The sequence below is a fragment of the Magnolia sinica genome, chromosome 4 (genome assembly GCF_029962835.1).
Source record: "Magnolia sinica isolate HGM2019 chromosome 4, MsV1, whole genome shotgun sequence".
In the NCBI taxonomy this organism is placed as follows: domain Eukaryota; kingdom Viridiplantae; phylum Streptophyta; class Magnoliopsida; order Magnoliales; family Magnoliaceae; genus Magnolia; species Magnolia sinica.
Window position 1 is genome coordinate 82,202,729 of NC_080576.1, and position 18,856 is coordinate 82,221,584.

General features: G+C 38.1%; 1 non-coding gene across 1 annotated transcript; it reads right to left on the minus strand.

Moving 5' to 3' along the window:
- Positions 1-10,168: 10,168 nt before the first annotated feature.
- On the minus strand, positions 10,169-10,275 carry LOC131244933 (small nucleolar RNA R71). Its single transcript, XR_009170701.1, has one exon. It is a non-coding gene; the product is annotated as a small nucleolar RNA R71 (small nucleolar RNA).
- Positions 10,276-18,856: the final 8,581 nt, after the last annotated feature.

An 18,856-nucleotide genomic window follows, 5' to 3' on the forward strand; every position in this document is an offset into this window, starting at 1 on the left:
GTTCGGGCTCTTTATAAGGAGGGTAGATAGGGAAGGAGACAAAATGGGTCATAGGTCTTCTGAAATGTGGAAAGTTGGTGAGGTGTGGTGGGCCCCACGCGCTTCCAGGGAGGGTCCACTCTCATGACCGTTGTTATGGACACGGACACGCCGGTATGACGCGGGTATTCCGTTTTTAACGACTTTCAGAGAGAGAGGGGGGGGGGGGTGTATTGCTGTGTGTGGAGTCCTGACATCCACAGGCAGGGGACACGTGCCAACATGAACACGTGTGTGAAATCTGAGCTTTCCATCAGATTAGAAATAGTGTTTAGATTATGGGCCTTAAATGAGACCGTTTTGCTCCTCAGGTGAGCCACAATGTTCAAGGACCGTTAAAGAGATTTTTTTCTGGTCATCCATTTGTTTCGTCTTTTGTGGCCTGAGGATGGTGTGATTATTGGGTCAGAATATCTAGATTGTATCTTCCTGCTGATGTAAGGCTCATATCTCAAATACGAGCTATATATTGGCATGTGAGCACACGCAGGTCTTCCAGACTGTCGAGGGATTGGCAAACCTTAATAGGAATGTTAGAAGCGGAGGTTTGGCACATTCAAACGCATCCTTTTCCCCACTACATGTGCCGATCGAGCATGGAACTATCCCAAAAATCTGAGCCCAGCTTATGCTGGCCCCCACAATTAAGATTACCATATATGAAGATCGATGTGATCCACTAATCAGGCAGTCTATACTTAACGTTGAATGTGGACAGTTCAATGTGGTCCACTAATCAGGCAGTCTATACTTGACTTTGAATGTGTACAGTTCGCAATTTTATTTAAAATGCATGTTCATTTTACTTAGGGGCGTTCCGCTTTGGAACGCGGTGTTGGGTCATTGATGCGGGGAAGAGCGTTAAAGGATAATGAAAAAGATCACTGTCTTCCTCAAGTAATAAAAACCTTAAATCCATAGTAGTATTTTTTTAAATCCACATGAAAAAAAATTCAGAATTTTATTAATCAATAATTATCTAATGTGTAATTATCTTAATTACACCATTAATAGAGAAATAAAAAACTAAAATTCATAATTATCAAAAATAGCAAAATTCTAACTCTACCTTTGGCATGTACAATGACTTTCTTACGATTAAATTAGTGGCATGTGATTCATCATTATTAGGTTATAGCTTGTTATGCATTACCAGTGTCACACCACGAATATGATGACCGGAAGCTCTATCGCCGATCTCATATTACTTATTATTACGAACATGGACGCGTCCTATAGCTTTCGTCAAACAGTTGATTGTTGCCTGCAGTACTTGCATGGCTTGTTAATTCTCCCGATGGAAAGTGTAAAATGTCACCGTTGTTATAGGATTATTTCCTGGAGCATCATCCATTGGATTGTTGTCTGCACCTTTGTTAGATATCATCATCTCGAGGAAAAGCCTCTCTCTGATACCAACTAACATAGGGAAGGGCGTGATGAGAAAGATCGTCATCTTCCTCAAGTGAATAAGACCTTAGTCTACAAGGCATAATGGATCTCGAATCCACAATAATTATGAAAATTCGAAATACTTTATTGAAATCCATCTCTTAACATAGAGGACCCACCTAGCTTCTTAGAGCATGAACTTCCTTAGGAACCCTTTCGCAATCATTTTGCATCGACGTTGAGTACATATATATTTGACTTAACATCTTTCGTACTTTGTGTGAGCCCCATCTTTGATAAGGGAGTGGATTAGGTGCAGTCAGGCCTCACCCAAGACAATGTGGCCCCTTGTAGTGGGGCCCACCTTGATGCACGTATTCTTATCCGCACCATCAATTCATTTTATCCAATTATTTTAGGCCCCAAGTTAAAATGAAGTAGATCCAATTCTCAAGTGGACCAGACCATAGGAAAAGTTGTGATTAACCATTAATGGGCCACAAAAGTTTTGAATGAAGCTTATATTTGTTTCCACCCTTCATGCATGTTTTTGTGACCCTATCAACAAGTTGGAAAATAAACATTATAGAAACATTATGATGGGCCCTAGGAAGCTTTTAATGGTAGAGTTCAATAACCATTGTTTCCTATTGTTTAGTTCACCTGAGATTTAGATCTTCATTTTTGGGCTCAAGTCCTAGAATGATCAATAAAAATGGATGGCGAGTATAAATATGCAATATATACATAAAGGAGGGCCCCACTGCAAGGGTAGCACCATCTTAGGAAAGGTCAGGGCAAACCTAATCCACCCCCTTTTGACAGTGGCATGTGGCCTAATCAAATTATGTTGTCTAACAATCTTAAATTTTGTACATAAGCAGTACACACATATACCCTTCATGTAAACGTATAAATAAGTTTAAAAATTAAATTATGTCTTTAAAATCTAAAACTAGCTAGCCAGTTGTAACACACCGAACTTTTCAATCCCCGAGTATTGAAAGTTCTCGAGTGTTACTATGAAATTTAACTTATTATGTATATGTGTACGATACCAATCTAGCTATCCTAACCTTACATCCACTCTCCAATACGAATATGACCATTGGGAATAATCTTCATTCATAGATCAAGTCATCTGACCATTGATTTTAAGATAAGATCATCATATACCCAAATATTTTCACTTGTCCATCATAATCAACCGCTCAGTTAAATATGCACTACTAAATAGAGACATTTAACCATCCACTTTGAATCTGAACCACTCAATCTATGATCATATACCATTGAAGGTTAAAGTGAGTTCCTTCCTTTCGGTGCAAAATGTGAAATTTTAGATTTAGACTTTTTCCACCATCGATCAACCACCAAATTTTGTCCAACAGCTTACCTATCCTGACTACACATTTCTTCCAAAATTAAGCCCTGATCATTAAGTGTGGATCGTTAATTGAGATCAAGTTCTTGGCACCCGTAGGAAGAATTTTCAAAATAGGTCAATTTAAATTTCGGATCACCAAGAAAATCATATACTCCAGCTTTATTCGATGACCCTGACACAATGGATGAATTAAATTTAAAGAAAGATCGTCAGAAAAGGGCAAATCAGATTAACCCAATCCAAGTGGGATGGGAAACACACCCCTCTCACACGCCTATTCCTTTATAAAAGGAGTGTGCGTCTCTTCTCCACTCACACACCCACCTCCCAAATGTCCATGGAGAAGAGGAGAGAGAGAGAGAGAGAGAGAGAGAGAGAGAGAGGGAGAAGCCTAAACACCCTCTTTCTTCTCCATATGTATGGTGTCCCCCTCTTGCTCAAGCGATGTCGTGATTCATGTGAAAACTTTCATGTAGAAGCTTTCCTATATGGATATCTACCTAGGGTTTATATCTAAGGCTAAGGTGAGGGATTCCTTTAAGCTTACAGTAATCTAATTTGATATGCTTTATCTGACTTTTTCATGTTATACTTTACTATGACTCTCTCTCTCTCTCTGCAATTGTTTAATATACTACCAATAATTATTTATCCTCTGTGAATTATGGTTAAGATATGATTTTATTTATACGTGATCCTTATTAATTTATGTGGGGCAATGGATACAAGCCTTGCCCATACCTTTACCAATTTTGTTCAGTTAGCCATTGTTACTCTTCTCTTTATTGAGTTAGTCATTGCTACTCTCCTCTTTTGTTGAGCTAGCCATTGCTACTCTCCTATTTTGCTGAGTTATCCATTGCTACTCTTCTCTTTTATTGAGTTAGTTTAATGCTACTCTTTTCCTTTATTATGTTAGCCTTGTGCTACCTCCCTTTAAGGCTTGGGCATATATCTTGGAATTCCAAAACTCTCATTATTCAATCTATTTCTCTATCGATGTTAGTGATGTGTTAAAGATATCACAACTAGTGATTTAAATATTTATCATGGACGTAATACATTACGGGTAACGGCCCTCTTAGTCGGCATGTAATTCTATGGGTTGATTGGCGTGATGCACAATTAATGTAAGTAAATAGTCATACGTGTTACATCACTTCTCAAGATTAGATGTTTCAAATAGTTGCTCCATGAACGCATCATGTTACGTACATCCCCCAATTGCATTGTTGTGTCGCATTGAGATGTTCGCATAAATCCGCGTTAATGTTTGAAACACCAGCAACTCTTCGTAATGTAAGAAAGGAGGCGAGTTGGATATTTTGAACTACTTTCGACATTGTGATAATGATCACTACATATGATGAGCCACACACACTTTGCTAGGCATGCATTCATATATATTGGTTGTGCATATTGATATCCCTCGTAGTGGTGGAGTACGAGACGTATCAGAACCCTTTACCTTTTCAAATCTCTTGAATTAATATTAATCTTAAAGGATAACCATTACTATGAGTAGGGCATTGACCCTCTCCAACCATACAAATGATGTAGGTGATGTACAGATTGAAGACCTGGAGGACCATCTCTCTATGGAAGATTATACTAAATAAATAAAAATATAGTTTTATGATTTAGTTTTATATTTCTGCTGGAAACTCGATAATGTAACAAGCTTCCATTGAGAGGGCATTTGATAATTTGTTAAATTCTTTTACCCGAATGAAATAGTAAATACAGTTGATTTTATTATCGTGAATGGTTACCTTCATGAATGTAACTAGATGTGATATAAATGAAAAAAATATCTAGTGCAATTTTTAAAGCATCTAATGTATACATTATTTACACTCGAAATTCTCGGCCATGAGTATGTACTTGGGCCGCAAAAATTCGGGATGTTACAGTTGGTATCAAAGTATGAGAATGAGATTAACTAGGCCTGTGTGCATAGACCATCATAAGTTTTACGCGACTAAGATAGAATTATGAATTAAATACCTATACTTAGGATTATTTTCCAAAGGAGTTAGGAAGTTGAGGAATTAGAAACCCATATTCAGGTTTCCCATCAAACATGCTACACGTGGAATTTAGAAACTATGAATCTACGTACCCCTATAATAAAACCCCAAAATTCTTAAACTTGTTCTAAATAAAAGTCATCCTTAAATAGAATCACAATCAAGAAGAACAAGTTTCCCTTATGTGAATAGAGATTTTCTAATTATTTTAGAATTTTTAACTATTTTAACGAAATTATGACATGTTGTGAAATCCCCATTAGCTGTAGAAAGAAGACACATCAGAAAATTTTGAAAAATTTTCAATAGATCACTTAGGTCTCCATTAACCTTACTCTAAAATTTCATCTCGATTGGGTCTACACAAAATTCCATAAAAAGCCGACAATAGAAATTGTTGCTGGACAGCAAGCTTTTATACACCTCACAAGGGTGAAAGCCCCCCAAACCGTGGAATCTTGCCTCGTGAAATTTTTTGGTGTCTCAAGAATAAGTCAAGGACTTAGGCTCTAAATTTCGAATAAATTGGACGTATGGCTTAGAAATTAAAATTTTGAGATTGACAAGCTGTCAATATAAAATGATTTTTTAAATTTACAATTGTTCAACACTAAAGCTTAGGTTCAACAAGGAATGGATAGTTTGGGCCTATCATTTATGAAACCTAGTGTAATTCAATAGTAAAAGAAAATGATATTCCCCAATGATCTAGGACGATCAAGGCCATGGACTTACGGAATCATATTCAAGCAAGTTATAAGTGGCTTGATCTGAATACCAAATACCGGACATTTACCAATGAACTCAATGCCCTAATTATGCAGAAGTTTGAGACTCATCCGGAATGTATGATACCAAAGAACTCATCGCTCTAGCTAGGCAAGATTTCAGTGTATCAGGATTAGCCATACTACAACCATTTTTCTGTGTTGCTTCGAAACACTAAGAACAAAACACTAAGAACCAAAAATAAAATGAAAAATTACTCTGGATGTCGAGGAAAATAATAGTTAAATTGATATAAAATTTAATACATAAATAGATAAAATAAATATACACATAAATCTTGAGGTTGTGATTTTTATTTAAGGGGGATAGATTGTAGCATCCCGATTTCATGCACCCAATTATACGCGCATTTAGACATATATATCTACCTTGCAAATAATACATTAAAAACTTAAACATAATGAATTAATAAAAATGATAAAAGAAATTAAATTTCAGGGACGAAATTTTATTTAAGGGGGTAGATTGTAACACCCAAACTTTTCAATACCCGAGTATTGAAAGTTCTCGAATGCTACTATGAACTTTAACTTATTATATATATATGTACGATACCAATCTAGCTATCCTAACTTTATATCAATTCTCCAACATGAATTTGACCGTTGAGAATAATCTTCATTCATAGATCAAGTCATCTGACCGTTGATTTTAAGATGGGATCATCATATATCCAAATATTTTCACTTGTCCATCATAACCAATTGCCCGGTTAACTATGCACTGCTAGATAGAGACACCTAACTATCCACCTTGATTCTAAACCACCCAATCTATGATCCTACACCGTTGAAGGTTGAAGACAGTTTCCTTCCTTTTGGTACAAAGGGTGAAATTTTAAATTTAGACTTTGTTTATCATCGATCAACCACCATATTTTGTTCAACCATTTGCCTATCCTGACTACACATTTTTTTCAAAATTAGGCCCTGATCATTAAGTGTAAACCATTAATTAAGATCAAGTTCTTAGCACCGGTAAGGAGAATTTTCAAGATAGGACAATCTAAATTTCAGATCACCAAGAAAATCATACCCGGCTCTATTCGACAACTCTAACATAATGGATGAATAAGATTTAAAGAAAGATCGTTAGAAAAAAAAATTTGGAGAAACTCAATCCAAGTGGGATAGGAAACACACCCCTCTCACACGCCCACTCCTTTATAAAAGGAGTGTACGTCCCCCTCTCCAGTCATACGCCCACCTCCCAAACATCCATGGAGAAGGGGAGAGAGAGAGAGAGAGAGAGAGAAACAAAAACAGAAATAGAAAGAAAGAGAAAGAGAAGGAGAAGCCTAGACACCATCTTCCTTCTCCGTATGTATGATATCTCCCTCTTACTCAAGTGATGTCATGATTCATGTGGAAATTTTTTATGTAGAAGCTGTCCTACATGGATATCTAACTAGGGTTAAGATCTAAGGCTAAAGTGATGGATTCCTTTAAGCTTACAGTAATCGAATTTGATATGTTTTATCTGCCTTTTTCATGTTATGCTTTAGTATAACTCTCTCTCTCTCTCTCTCTCTCTCTCTCTGCAATTGTTTAATCTACCACCAACAATTATTTATCCTCTAAAAATTATGGTTAAGACATGATTTTATTTATGCATGATCATTATTAATTTATGTGGGGCGATGGATACAAGCCTTGCCCATGCGTTTACCAATTTTGTTGAGTTAGCCCTTACTATTCTTCTTTTTGTTGAGTTACCCATTACTACTCTCCTCTTTTGTTGATCTAGTCGTTGCTGCTCTCCTCTTTTGCTGAGTCAGCCATTGTTACTCTTCTATTTTGTTGAGTTATCTTAATGTTACTCTTCTCCTTTATTATATTAGTCTTGTGTTACCTCCCTTTAAGGCTTGGGCATGTATCTTGGAATTCTAAAACTTTCATTATTCAATCTATTTCTCTATCGATGCAAGTGATGTTTTCAAGGTATCATAACTAGTGATTCAAATATCTATTGTAGACGTAATACGTTATAGGTAACATCCCTCTTAGTCGACACATAATTTCATGAGTTGGTTGGCGTGGTACACAATCAATGTAAGTAAATCATCATGCATGTTACATCACTTCTCAGGATTAGATTTTGCAAATAGTCGCTCCATGAACAAATCGTGTAACGTAAATCTCTCAATCGCGTTCTTGTGCTGCCTTAAGATGTTCGCATAAATCCACGTTAATGTTGGACACGCCAACGAATCTCCGTAGTGAGAGAATGCGGGGTGAGTCAGATATTTTGAACTACTTTCCACATTGTGATAATGATCACTACATATGATGAGCCGCACGTACTTTGCTAAGCATGCATTCATATATATTAGTTGTACATACTGATACCCCTCGTAGTAGTGGTACGAGACGTATCAGAACCCCTACATTACCTTTATAAATCTCTTGAATTACTGTTAATCTTAAAGGATAACTATCACTATGAGTAGGGCGTTGACCCTCTCCAACCGTACAAATGATTCAGGTGATGTACAGATTGAAAACCTAGAGGACCATCTCCCAATGGAAGATTATACTTAATGAATAAGAAGATAGTTTTATAATTTAGTATTTTATTTCCACTGCAAACTCAATAATATAACAAGTTCGCACTAAGAGGGCATTTGATAATTTGTTAAATTCTTTTACCCAAATAAAATAGTAAATACAATCGATTTTATTCTCGTAAATGGTTACCTTCATGAATGTACTGGATGTGATCTAAATGAATATATATATATATATATATATATATATAGTGTGTGTGATTTTTAAAGTATCCAATCTATACATTATTAGCACTTGGAATTCTTAGGAACAAGTATGTACTCGAGCCGCAAAAATTCAAAATGTTACACCAGCTAAGTGGTAAGAATTCTCTTAATTGTAGAATAGGTTAAAGGATTGATACTTGCTTATTAATCTTCATGATATGTGGAACGGATTAGCTGTAGGGCCATCATATGTACAAATGTAATGGCATGGGTGCATCTGTTTGGTGTACAATGTTGAGGGTCAAATATTGCATATCAGACCCAGTTATTGCCTTGGTTTATGAACATGGTACCGTTTAATAGCCCATTTTAATCATGTTTGTGTTGCAAGGTGTAATTGCGAGCTTGGACTGGATCGGGATGCTAAAAGCATGGATTTAATGTTCAGAATGCACCAAGGCAAGGGACGGACTCCAGGGGACCAAGATCGATGGTATCAGTCCCTTGGGATTCGACTTCGGTCTCACCGAGTTTATTACTACATCACAACCCTATACTTGGGGAGTGAACAAGTTTTTAGCGCCGTTGCCTGGGATTGACGGTTATGATTCTTTGAAATTAATTAGTTTTAGAATGAGTTTGAGATTAGGATTTTACTAACCTTAGTTTTAGATTTTTATTTCTATTTGATTTCTAGAACTAACCCAACTTTCCTGTTTTATAGGATTCTGAGATAGGTTTCTAAATTGGTAATTTCTTTCTTAATTTCTTCCTTGCTATTTCTAAATTAAGGTTTATTTTAGCAAGTTTCTAATTCTAACTCATTTAGAATCTAACTTTGTTTCCTAATGTATTTTTAGAAATTTTCTACTTATAAATTTTTTTAGAAACTAACTTTCCTATTTTGTAGGCTTTTAAGATAGAAATTACTAATTCGGTAAGCTCTTTCTCTACTTTCTATTTTTCATATCTCTTTTAGAACTTACTTACTAGTTTAGGACTTTCCTAGTTTATTTTAAATTTTTACTTTCTTTTAGGAATTTTTTCTTTTAGAAACTAGTTTACTTCTATCTTTCTTTTTAAGGATTTTCTAATTTTAGACCTTCTCTTTAGAAACTGACTTGTTTTGTTTTCTTTTGCAGGTTTTTAACTTAGGGACTCCAATTTGGTAACTTCTTTCCAACCCTCTCTTTCTTTCTAGATTTTCTTTTCCTTTCTTAGGATTAGGTTTCGAATTTGATTGAGGGCAGTGAGTGTTTCATGCCCAAGTGGGCCCGTGACAACACTCGACGTCTCTTGACTGAAGGAGGATTGGTTGAGGGGTTAAATATCCATCGCAAGACTAAACACCACTCGAAATCTCCTAAGTTAATTGAAGTGATGGCTGAGAACCAACCTCTTCTACCTTAACCCAGGGTGGAGGACATTTAAGATGAGAATGAGGTGCATCAAGCACCCCCACCTCGTACTTTGTGAGATTATTTACAATTAGTGGGGGTGAGTACGCCCTCATGCATGATTTTTTTCGAAAATACAAGACATATGGACATCAAACCAGAGTTTATCCAACTCCTTCCTAAGTTCCATGAGCTTGAATCTGAAGAATCATATCTACATTTGAAAGAGGTTGATGAGATCATAGCCACTTTATATTTTCAAAATGTGTCTGAGGACACAGTCAGGCTGAAACTCTTTCCTTTTTCCTTGAAGGAGAAGGCTAAGACGTGGTTACATTCACAGCGTCCTAGATCCATTGGCACATGGAATGATATGCAGAGGGAATTTATAAAGAAATTTTCTCCATATCATAAAATGATTACGCTTACAAAAGCAATCATGAACTTCACCCAAAAGGAGGATGAAACATTTTGCAAATGTTGGAAAAGGTTCATGGATTTGGTCAGTTCATGCTCACAACACAGCTTTGAAACATGGTGTATTATAAATTTTTTCTACGATGGACTGACATCTTTCATGTGTCAAATGGTCGAGATAATGTGTAATGGAGAATTCATTAATAAAAATGTTGACGAGGTATGGGATTACCTCGATAGTCTTGCTGAAAAAACACAATCATGGGACTATTACCCAAACTCGAACACCACGTCTAGGCCGACTCAATCTAAGGAGAAAGGTGGATTGTATCTCTTGAAAGAAGAGGATGATCTCAAGTATAAAGTGACTACGCTCATAAGAAAAGTTGAGGCCATGGAAGGAAAGAAGGATAAGGTTAATGAAAGTGTTTGTGGCATATGTGATTGCAACATTCATACAACTGAAAATTGTCCTACGATACCCGCCTTTCTAGAAGTGTTGAATGAACAATCCAATGTCATAAATAATTATCAAAGACCTTTCAATGGACCAACCTCTAATACGTACAATCCTGGTTAGAAAAATCATCTAAACTTTAGTTGGAGAAATGGACAAACTGCTACCCCTCAAGGTTTCTTTAATCAAAATCCAAATCAGGGGAAACCTCAAGAAGAACCGGTTCCAAATTACATGCAAGAGTTGACCCAGGCAATGCGAGACTTTATGCAAAAGATGGATTCACGTATGACGGTTATAGAAAAGGAGATGCTTCCTGCACAACCGCTCCCCAATCCTAAACCGCAATACGAGATAAGTGATCCCAGCTCTTCAAATCAAATGGGGCACGATAAATCCATCACCACTTTTAGGAGTGGGAAGATCATTGATAAAACTCTTTCGGTTAGGCCCGAAAAGCCTCAAGAACTGGAAGAGGACAACAATGATGGATCTAATGATGCCCCACAAAAATTAGAACCGGAACTTATAGAAAAGCCAATTGCTCCATTTCCCCAATGGTTGGTCGCTCCAAAACCTCTCTCTAACTCTCAGGATATCCTAGAGGTGTTGAAACAAGTGAAAGTCAACATTCCTCTACTTGATGTCGTAAAACAGATACTTTCATATGCCAAATTCCTGAAAGACTTATGCACGACCAAACGACGGCAGAGTATTCAAAAGAAGATCTTCTTGACCGAGAAAGTGAGTGTCATCCTAAAGCAAGACGTGCCACAGAAATTCAAAGATCCTGGTAGCCCAACCATATCATATGTAATCGGGGACCATTGAATTGATCATGCACTTCTTGACTTAGGAGCGAGCGTTAATCTAATTCCCTACTCGGTATACAAACAGTTAGGTTTGGGGGAATTAAAACCCACCCTAACCACACTACAACTTACTGATCACTCTATTCGTGTACCCAGAGAGATAATTAAGGATGTGTTGGTCCAAGTTGATAGATTTTACTACCCTGTAGATTTTATCATCCTGGACACCGAACCCATCAATAACATGAGCACTCAGATTCCCGTCATTCTTGGTCGCCCATTCCTTACCACTTCAAATGCAATTATTAATTGCAGGAATGGTGTCATGACTATGTCTTTTAGGAATATGACATTGGAGTCAAACATCTTTTTCAATAACAGCAGAAACTTAGAGGATGATGACGATTTTCATGACATTAACATGATTGACTCTTTAGTGGAAGATACGACACCTCTAACCTTATCATCTGACCCTCTAAAGACGTGCTTGTCCCACTCCCATGATTTTGATGATGACATGATTAGGGAAACTTGTGCCTTGCTTGATACTGCATCGGTACTTGAAGTTAATCGGTGGAGGCCACAATTTGAATAGTTGCCCTAAACTGATGTAGTGCCTCTACCGTCTAACCTCAAGCCACCGAAGCTTGACCTAAAACATTTACCCTCTGATTTAAAATATGTCTATTTAGGTCAAGATAAGACATACTCGGTGGTGATCTCTGCCCACCTGGAGAAAGAACAGGAGAGTATACTCATATCTACTCTCATTGAGCATAAGGGAGCCCTTGGATGGACGATAGTGGACCTCAAGGGAATCGACCCCTCGATTTGTACTCACCACATTTATCTTGAGGATAATGCGAAGACCGCTCGGCAATCACAACGTAGACTAAATCCAAACATGAGGGAAGTAGTTAAGGCCGAGGTTCTTCAACTATTAGATGTGGGTATCATATACCCTATATCCGATAGTCAATGGGTGAGTCCAATTTAGGTGGTTCCTAAGAAGTCCGGGATCACCATCATAGCCAATGCCAATAATGAACTTGTGCCAACTAGAGTTACTACTGGTTGGAGAATGTGCATTGACTACAGGAAGTTGAATACCGTCACGAGGAAGAACCACTTTCCTTTGCCCTTCATTGATCAAATCTTAGAAAGGCTAGCTGGTCATTCATATTACTATTTCCTTGACGGGTATTTGGGCTACAATCAGATTGAAATTGCCCCTGAGGACCAGGAAAAAACCACATTTACATGTCCCTATGGCACCTTTGCCTACAGAAGGATGTCATTCGGATTATGTAATGCCCCTGCCACCTTTCAGTGATGTATGATGAGTATCTTTTCTGACATGGTGAGGAAATATCTAGAGGTCTTCATGGATGATTTCTCTGTTTTTGGTTCATCTTTCAGCAAGTGCTTAGAAAGTCTTAAATGTGTGCTGAAAAGATGTGAAGAGAAGAACTTGGTACTTAATTGGGAGAAATGTCATTTCATGGTTCATAAGGGAATTATCCTTGGACATATTATCTCATCCAAAGGAATTGAGGTGGATAAGATAAAATTTGATCTTATTTCTAATCTACCTCCACCCAAGAATATACGGGACATGCGATCCTTCTTAGGACACGATGGGTTTTACAGAAGATTCATAAAGGACTTTAGTCTCATCTCTCGTCCTTTATGTAATCTACTTCAAAAGGATGCACCATACAAGTGGACTGAGCCATGTTAGGAAGCTTTCACTAAGCTTAAGGGCATGTTAACTAGTGCACCGATCATACAACCACCCGACTAGAGCCTTCCTTTTGAGCTTATGTGCGACGCTTCTGATTATGCTCTTGGAGCGGTTTTAGGTTAGAGAAAAGATAAGAGGCCCTGCGTCATTCATTACGCGAGTAGGACTTTAAATCCTGCCCAAGTGAACTACTCGACTATGTAAAAGGAACTCTTAGCCGTAGTGTTCGCCTTGGATAAATTTAGGTTCTACTTGATTGGATCCAAGATCATTATCTACACAGATCATGCGGTACTTAAGTATATTCTTTCTAAGAATGATTCTAAGCCCCGCCTGATACGATGGATCCTTCTACTCCAAGAGTTTGATTTGGAGATTAAAGATAAAAGGGAGTAGAGAACGTAGTGGCCGACCACCTTTCTCGCCTTAATACCTCTAATTCCCTTGAGGTGACCCATATCAATGACATGTTCCCTGATGAAAAATTGTTTAGAGTCTCTCATTCACCTTGGTTCACTGATATTGCTAATTATCTTGCCACAGGTTCCATACCAACACAGTGGACTGCCAAGATAAGAAGAAATTCTTTACCGAGGTGCGTAACTTTTTCTGGGATGATCCATATTTATTTAAATATTGCCCAGACCAAATCTTAAGGAGATGTGTGCCAGACGTTGAGCATCAGAGTGTCATCTCTTTCTGTCATTCACAGGCCTGTGGTGGTCACTTTTCTGCCAAAAAGACCACAGCCAAGATTTTACAGTGTGGCTTTTACTGGCCCACTATGTTCAGGGACACTCATGAGTTTTGCAAAGCTTGTAAGCATTGTCAGAAATTAGGAGCATTGTCCTGTCGAAATATAATGCCTTTGAATCCCATCCTTATCATAGAAGCATTTGATTGCTGGGGCATTGATTTCATGGGACCATTCCCCCAATCTTTTGGAAATCTATATATTTTGCTCACTGTAGACTATGTCACTAAATGGGTTGAAGCAATTCCATGTCAGAATAATAACCATCGCACGGTCATTAAATTCTTAAAAGAGAACATCCTTTCCCGATTCGGAACGCCTCGAGCTATCATTAGTGATGGGGGCTCACACTTTTGTAATAGGCCATTCGAGAGTTTAATGAAGAAATACGGTATCTCTCATAAGGTGAGCACCCCATATCACCCACAGACAAGTGGGCAAGTTGAGATTTCCAATAGGGAGATTAAACACATTTTGGAGAAAACGGTTAACCCTGACCGTAAGGATTGGTCAATTCGATTGACCGATGTCTTATGGGCTTACCGTACTGCAATTAAAACCTCTATTAGAATGTCTCCCTTTAGACTTGTCTATGGGAAAGCTTGTCACTTGCCTGTGGAGTTGGAACATAGAGCCTATTGGGCAATCAAAAAATTGAATTTCAATCTGGACAACACTGGCTCGCTACGCAAACTTCAATTGAATGAACTCGAAGAAATCCGGAACGACGCATACGAGAACTCAAGAATTTACAAGGAAAGAATGAAGGCGTTTCATGACCAATGTATTCTACGAAAATCATTCACACCTAGTCAGAAAGTCCTTTTGTATAATTCTCGATTACATCTCTTTCCAGGTAAGCTTCGATCTCGTTGGACTGGCCCTTACATTGTGGTCACTGTGTATCCTCATGAGGCCATTGACATAAGAAATCCTGACAATGGCAAAGAGTTTAAAGTAAATGGACATCGCTTAAAGCCATTTGTTGAGAAATTTGATTTAGAGGACATGTTCATACCTCTGACTAATCCTGTTTACCAGGATTGATCTCCTAGTCTGATGGAGGTATAGGTAGGTTTCCTGTATTCATAGGACTAGGGTAGTTTGCTTCATGCTGTTCTAGGTTAATTTGTTGTCTGGCTGAAGGCTTAAACTTAACGCTCCTGGGAGCCAACCCAGCTTTTCATTCCATTTCATTTTCCTAGTTAATTAGCTCAATGTTTGTGGGTAACATTGCTGCAAACCCTCACGAGACTACAACTCGTCCACTAGGGGCAACCTAGGGGTTTAAAGGCTTGTTGCATACGTTAAATGCAATCAAGAGTACCTACGAAAGTGGTGTAGGTAGGATCTTCTTTTTATGATTTTATTTTTATTTTGTTTTGTTGATTTCTCTTGTGCTAACTCGCTTTTACGTTGATATTTTTGAGAAAGCCTCTTGACTCTCCGTTCAGGTACTATCTTTCCATCACTCTTTTATTTTCGTTGTCCCATGTGCATTGCATGATTATTTCTTTTACATTGAGGACAATGTAGATTTTAGGTTGGGAGTGGGAGGTTAGGCTACCTAATCAATATTTTTATGGTCTTGAGCAAAAATTATGAAAATTTTTAAATTTTTCTGCAATTTCTTGTGAATTTGAAGTGATTTTGACGGCTATCTTGGATTTAGAATTACAAGATAAGTGATGTTGGAAATTTATGACTCTTGGATTCAGCTATTTGTTAGATTTCACAGTTAAGTTCGAACTATTAATCCATGGTTAGAGGTTTTAAATATTGATTGAGTCATGATTTCACAAAACACATCTCGTTTGCACATTAAGGTTTCAGTTTGATATTAAAGGATTAACTTGGTCATCACTAAGCTTGAAAGGAACCAACCTGAGAAATTGAAAGGATTGGGCGAATGGTCTACACCATAGGTTTGCTCCCTATAGGTGTAGATTTAATTCCCCATGGATGATATATGAAAAAGTTGGGTGTACAGTCTTCACCATGGGTTTGCTCCCTATAGGTGCAAATTTGATTCCCCTGCTCATTGATGGAAAAATCAGAAGTTGGTAGGTTAATCTATGGGGCAGGTTTTGGTTAACATGAATTCTCTTATTAGTTACCAACAATATCACGAAATAGAGAAGTGAACCTTAATGATAAAGCGGAGATTACATTATACACTCATGGAACTCAATGATTAGAATTTTTCTAATTAATGGAATAATACTTTGAACTTGATTATGAAGTTTACCGTGTGCTTGAGTCTAGGAAAAAGTAATACCTAACATTCATAAATCTTAGAATTCTCGTATCTGGATTATTCTGCAAAAATCACTCGAGTTTATAGAAATTGTTTTGTAATTCTCAACTTACTTTTTGCATATTTTGCTCGAGACTAGTAAAATGCTGGTTGGGGGTTGTGTTGAGGGTCAAATATTGCATATCAGACCCAGTTATTGCCTAGATTTATGAACATGGTACCGTTTAATAGCTCATTTTAATCATGTTTGTGTTGCAAGGTGTAATTGCGAGCTTGGACTGGATCGGGATGCTAAAAGCATGGATTTAACGTTCAGAATGCACCAAGGCAAGGGACGGACTCCAGGGGACCAAGATCGATGAATTTACATGCCAGGGATCTGAGAAAATCGAGAAACTGGAGCTTAAGTGGCCTGAAAATCGTCCAGAATGCAAGATCACAGGGTTCCCACCATCCGTATAGCTCGAAACTTTATATTTGGCCTGAGGACCATAAATTAACCGTACATGCCGAATTTCAGTTATTGGATCCCTGTGGAAGTGTCCCAACGAATAGATTAGCCCATGAATCTCGAATTTGGGGCCCACCTGAGATCTGGATATACTTCAATTTTGGTTTCAGCTCCTTAAATTGGATGGGAAACTGAATGGACGGTATGGATTCCCTAGAAAACATCAAGGTAGACCCCACTTGCAGTGCGTGTACCCCACGCACGTGCACCAGCAAAGCACCAAAACATGTTAGAACGGTCAGCAGGCGCTGACCCATTCAAAATAATTCGGATTTAGAAATTCGAATTTTCCACCGCGAGCAGGGATTGCGGATGATTTTTGTGGGCCACCATCGTGACCCAAACGACTAATCCGAACCATCTAGTAGACTTCAATGGTCTGAATGATCCACACTTAGAAGAGGGAATCAGAAGAGGAAAGTTAGGTCAGTTTTTAACCGTTAAATCGCAGGATGGACGGTAGAAACAAAGATTCAGTGGGCCTCATCAACAAAAGGCCAAAAATACACCTTCCCGACTAAAATTCCGAGGGGAAACCAGTGGATGGCGTGGACTTCTTTGATAAGTCTGGTGATGGACCCCACTAACGGCACAGCGGAGCGTCTGCGTGAGCTCTGTTCTGCAGTAGAGGCTGTGGTCAATCCAGGTGGGCCACCATCGCTGATCAGATGGCTGATCCAGACCATCCATCTTCTAGTTCAGTCAAAAACGTCCTAAGCGACGTTATTCTTTTGGATAGAATCACAGGAACATGGGCATTGGGAGGATCCGTTCTCTGTTGTGTAAGGAGAGTTGCGTAAAAAACCACCGACCGGCTTCTCAATGCACTCCAACACTCCACTGATTTTTTGCTGTGCGGAAAGGTGATGCGCGCAAGCTGCAACCAACGCCTGCTCTTATAAAGGGAAGAAAGAAAAGTGAATGGGGGACGGACCAGAGGCTGGACGTGGATGCACAAGAGAGAGAAAGAGAGAAAGTTCAGATTTATTTTCTTCTTTTACTGTTTTATGATGTTTATGAGATCCAGCCTAATTATGTTGGGCTAAACCTCTTAGCTAGGGCTAAGCTTGTGGCATGATGGGAAGACTATGGCTTTGATTCATTACTAAACTGATGTTGACCTTGGTTTGATTTTAAGGAATACCTTTAGTTTTTAATGGTTTGTTGTGACTGAAATTACAATAGATCTGCGATGGCTTTGAGTATTTCCTTTTCATTATTGTGATTATGCAGTTAGGAAACCTTGTTGTTCACCATCGCCCCTTCGACATAGTTGGATGACGGAACCCTTCCTAACACTCATACATCACTCAAATTGGCTGTGGATTGGGTTAATTCTGTTGTTTACTTTGTCTCATGGGCATGGTTTTGTGATGGAATCCATTCTAATTTACATCTGTCTTGTCTCTTGAAAACTAGATCAACAACAGTTCAGATTCGATTTTTGTGATATATCTTCCAACTGGATGAAGATGGGACTCGAAGTCCAGTTGAGTTCGTGAATCAAGTGTAGACTTCCCTGATATCTACAAGTGGATCCTCTGAATCCCTAGTTTCCTACCTTTGAATTCTACATATTTTAGCTTACTATTTCATCATTATTCCTCAAATCCACCTGATTTAGATTTCATCTTTTTCTAGTTCTAGTTCTAGTTATTTTCAGATTACGTACAGGTATCAGTCCCTTGGGATTCGACCTCGGTCTCACTGAGTTTATTACTACATCACAACCCTATACTTGGGGAGTGAACATACAAGGGAGCACTATTCGCATAAAACCAAACTCTCGACGTAGATGTTCTTCTTTGGCTTTTAGTATGGGAAACCGTGTCAAGCCTACGCTAAAATATGAGGTTCGATCTACACGGTCCAACAGATTGCTGAAGTTGAAATATGATAAAGCCTCAAAGATTGGACCAATCTAACCACCAAGTGAACCATCTTAATCTAATGGTGCTTATTAAGTAAATATGACATTAAGGATTATTTAGGACCATAAAAGTTCCAGATCGAATGAATCTTTGGCCCCTTTTCTAATCAACCTTTAGCGGTCCATTAATCGATATGGGTCTGACATATGTACCTTAAGTCGACTTGAGATCAAGATTAAAAAAATTCAAAAAATCCTGATTTGATTCATTAAAATGAAGCAAATTT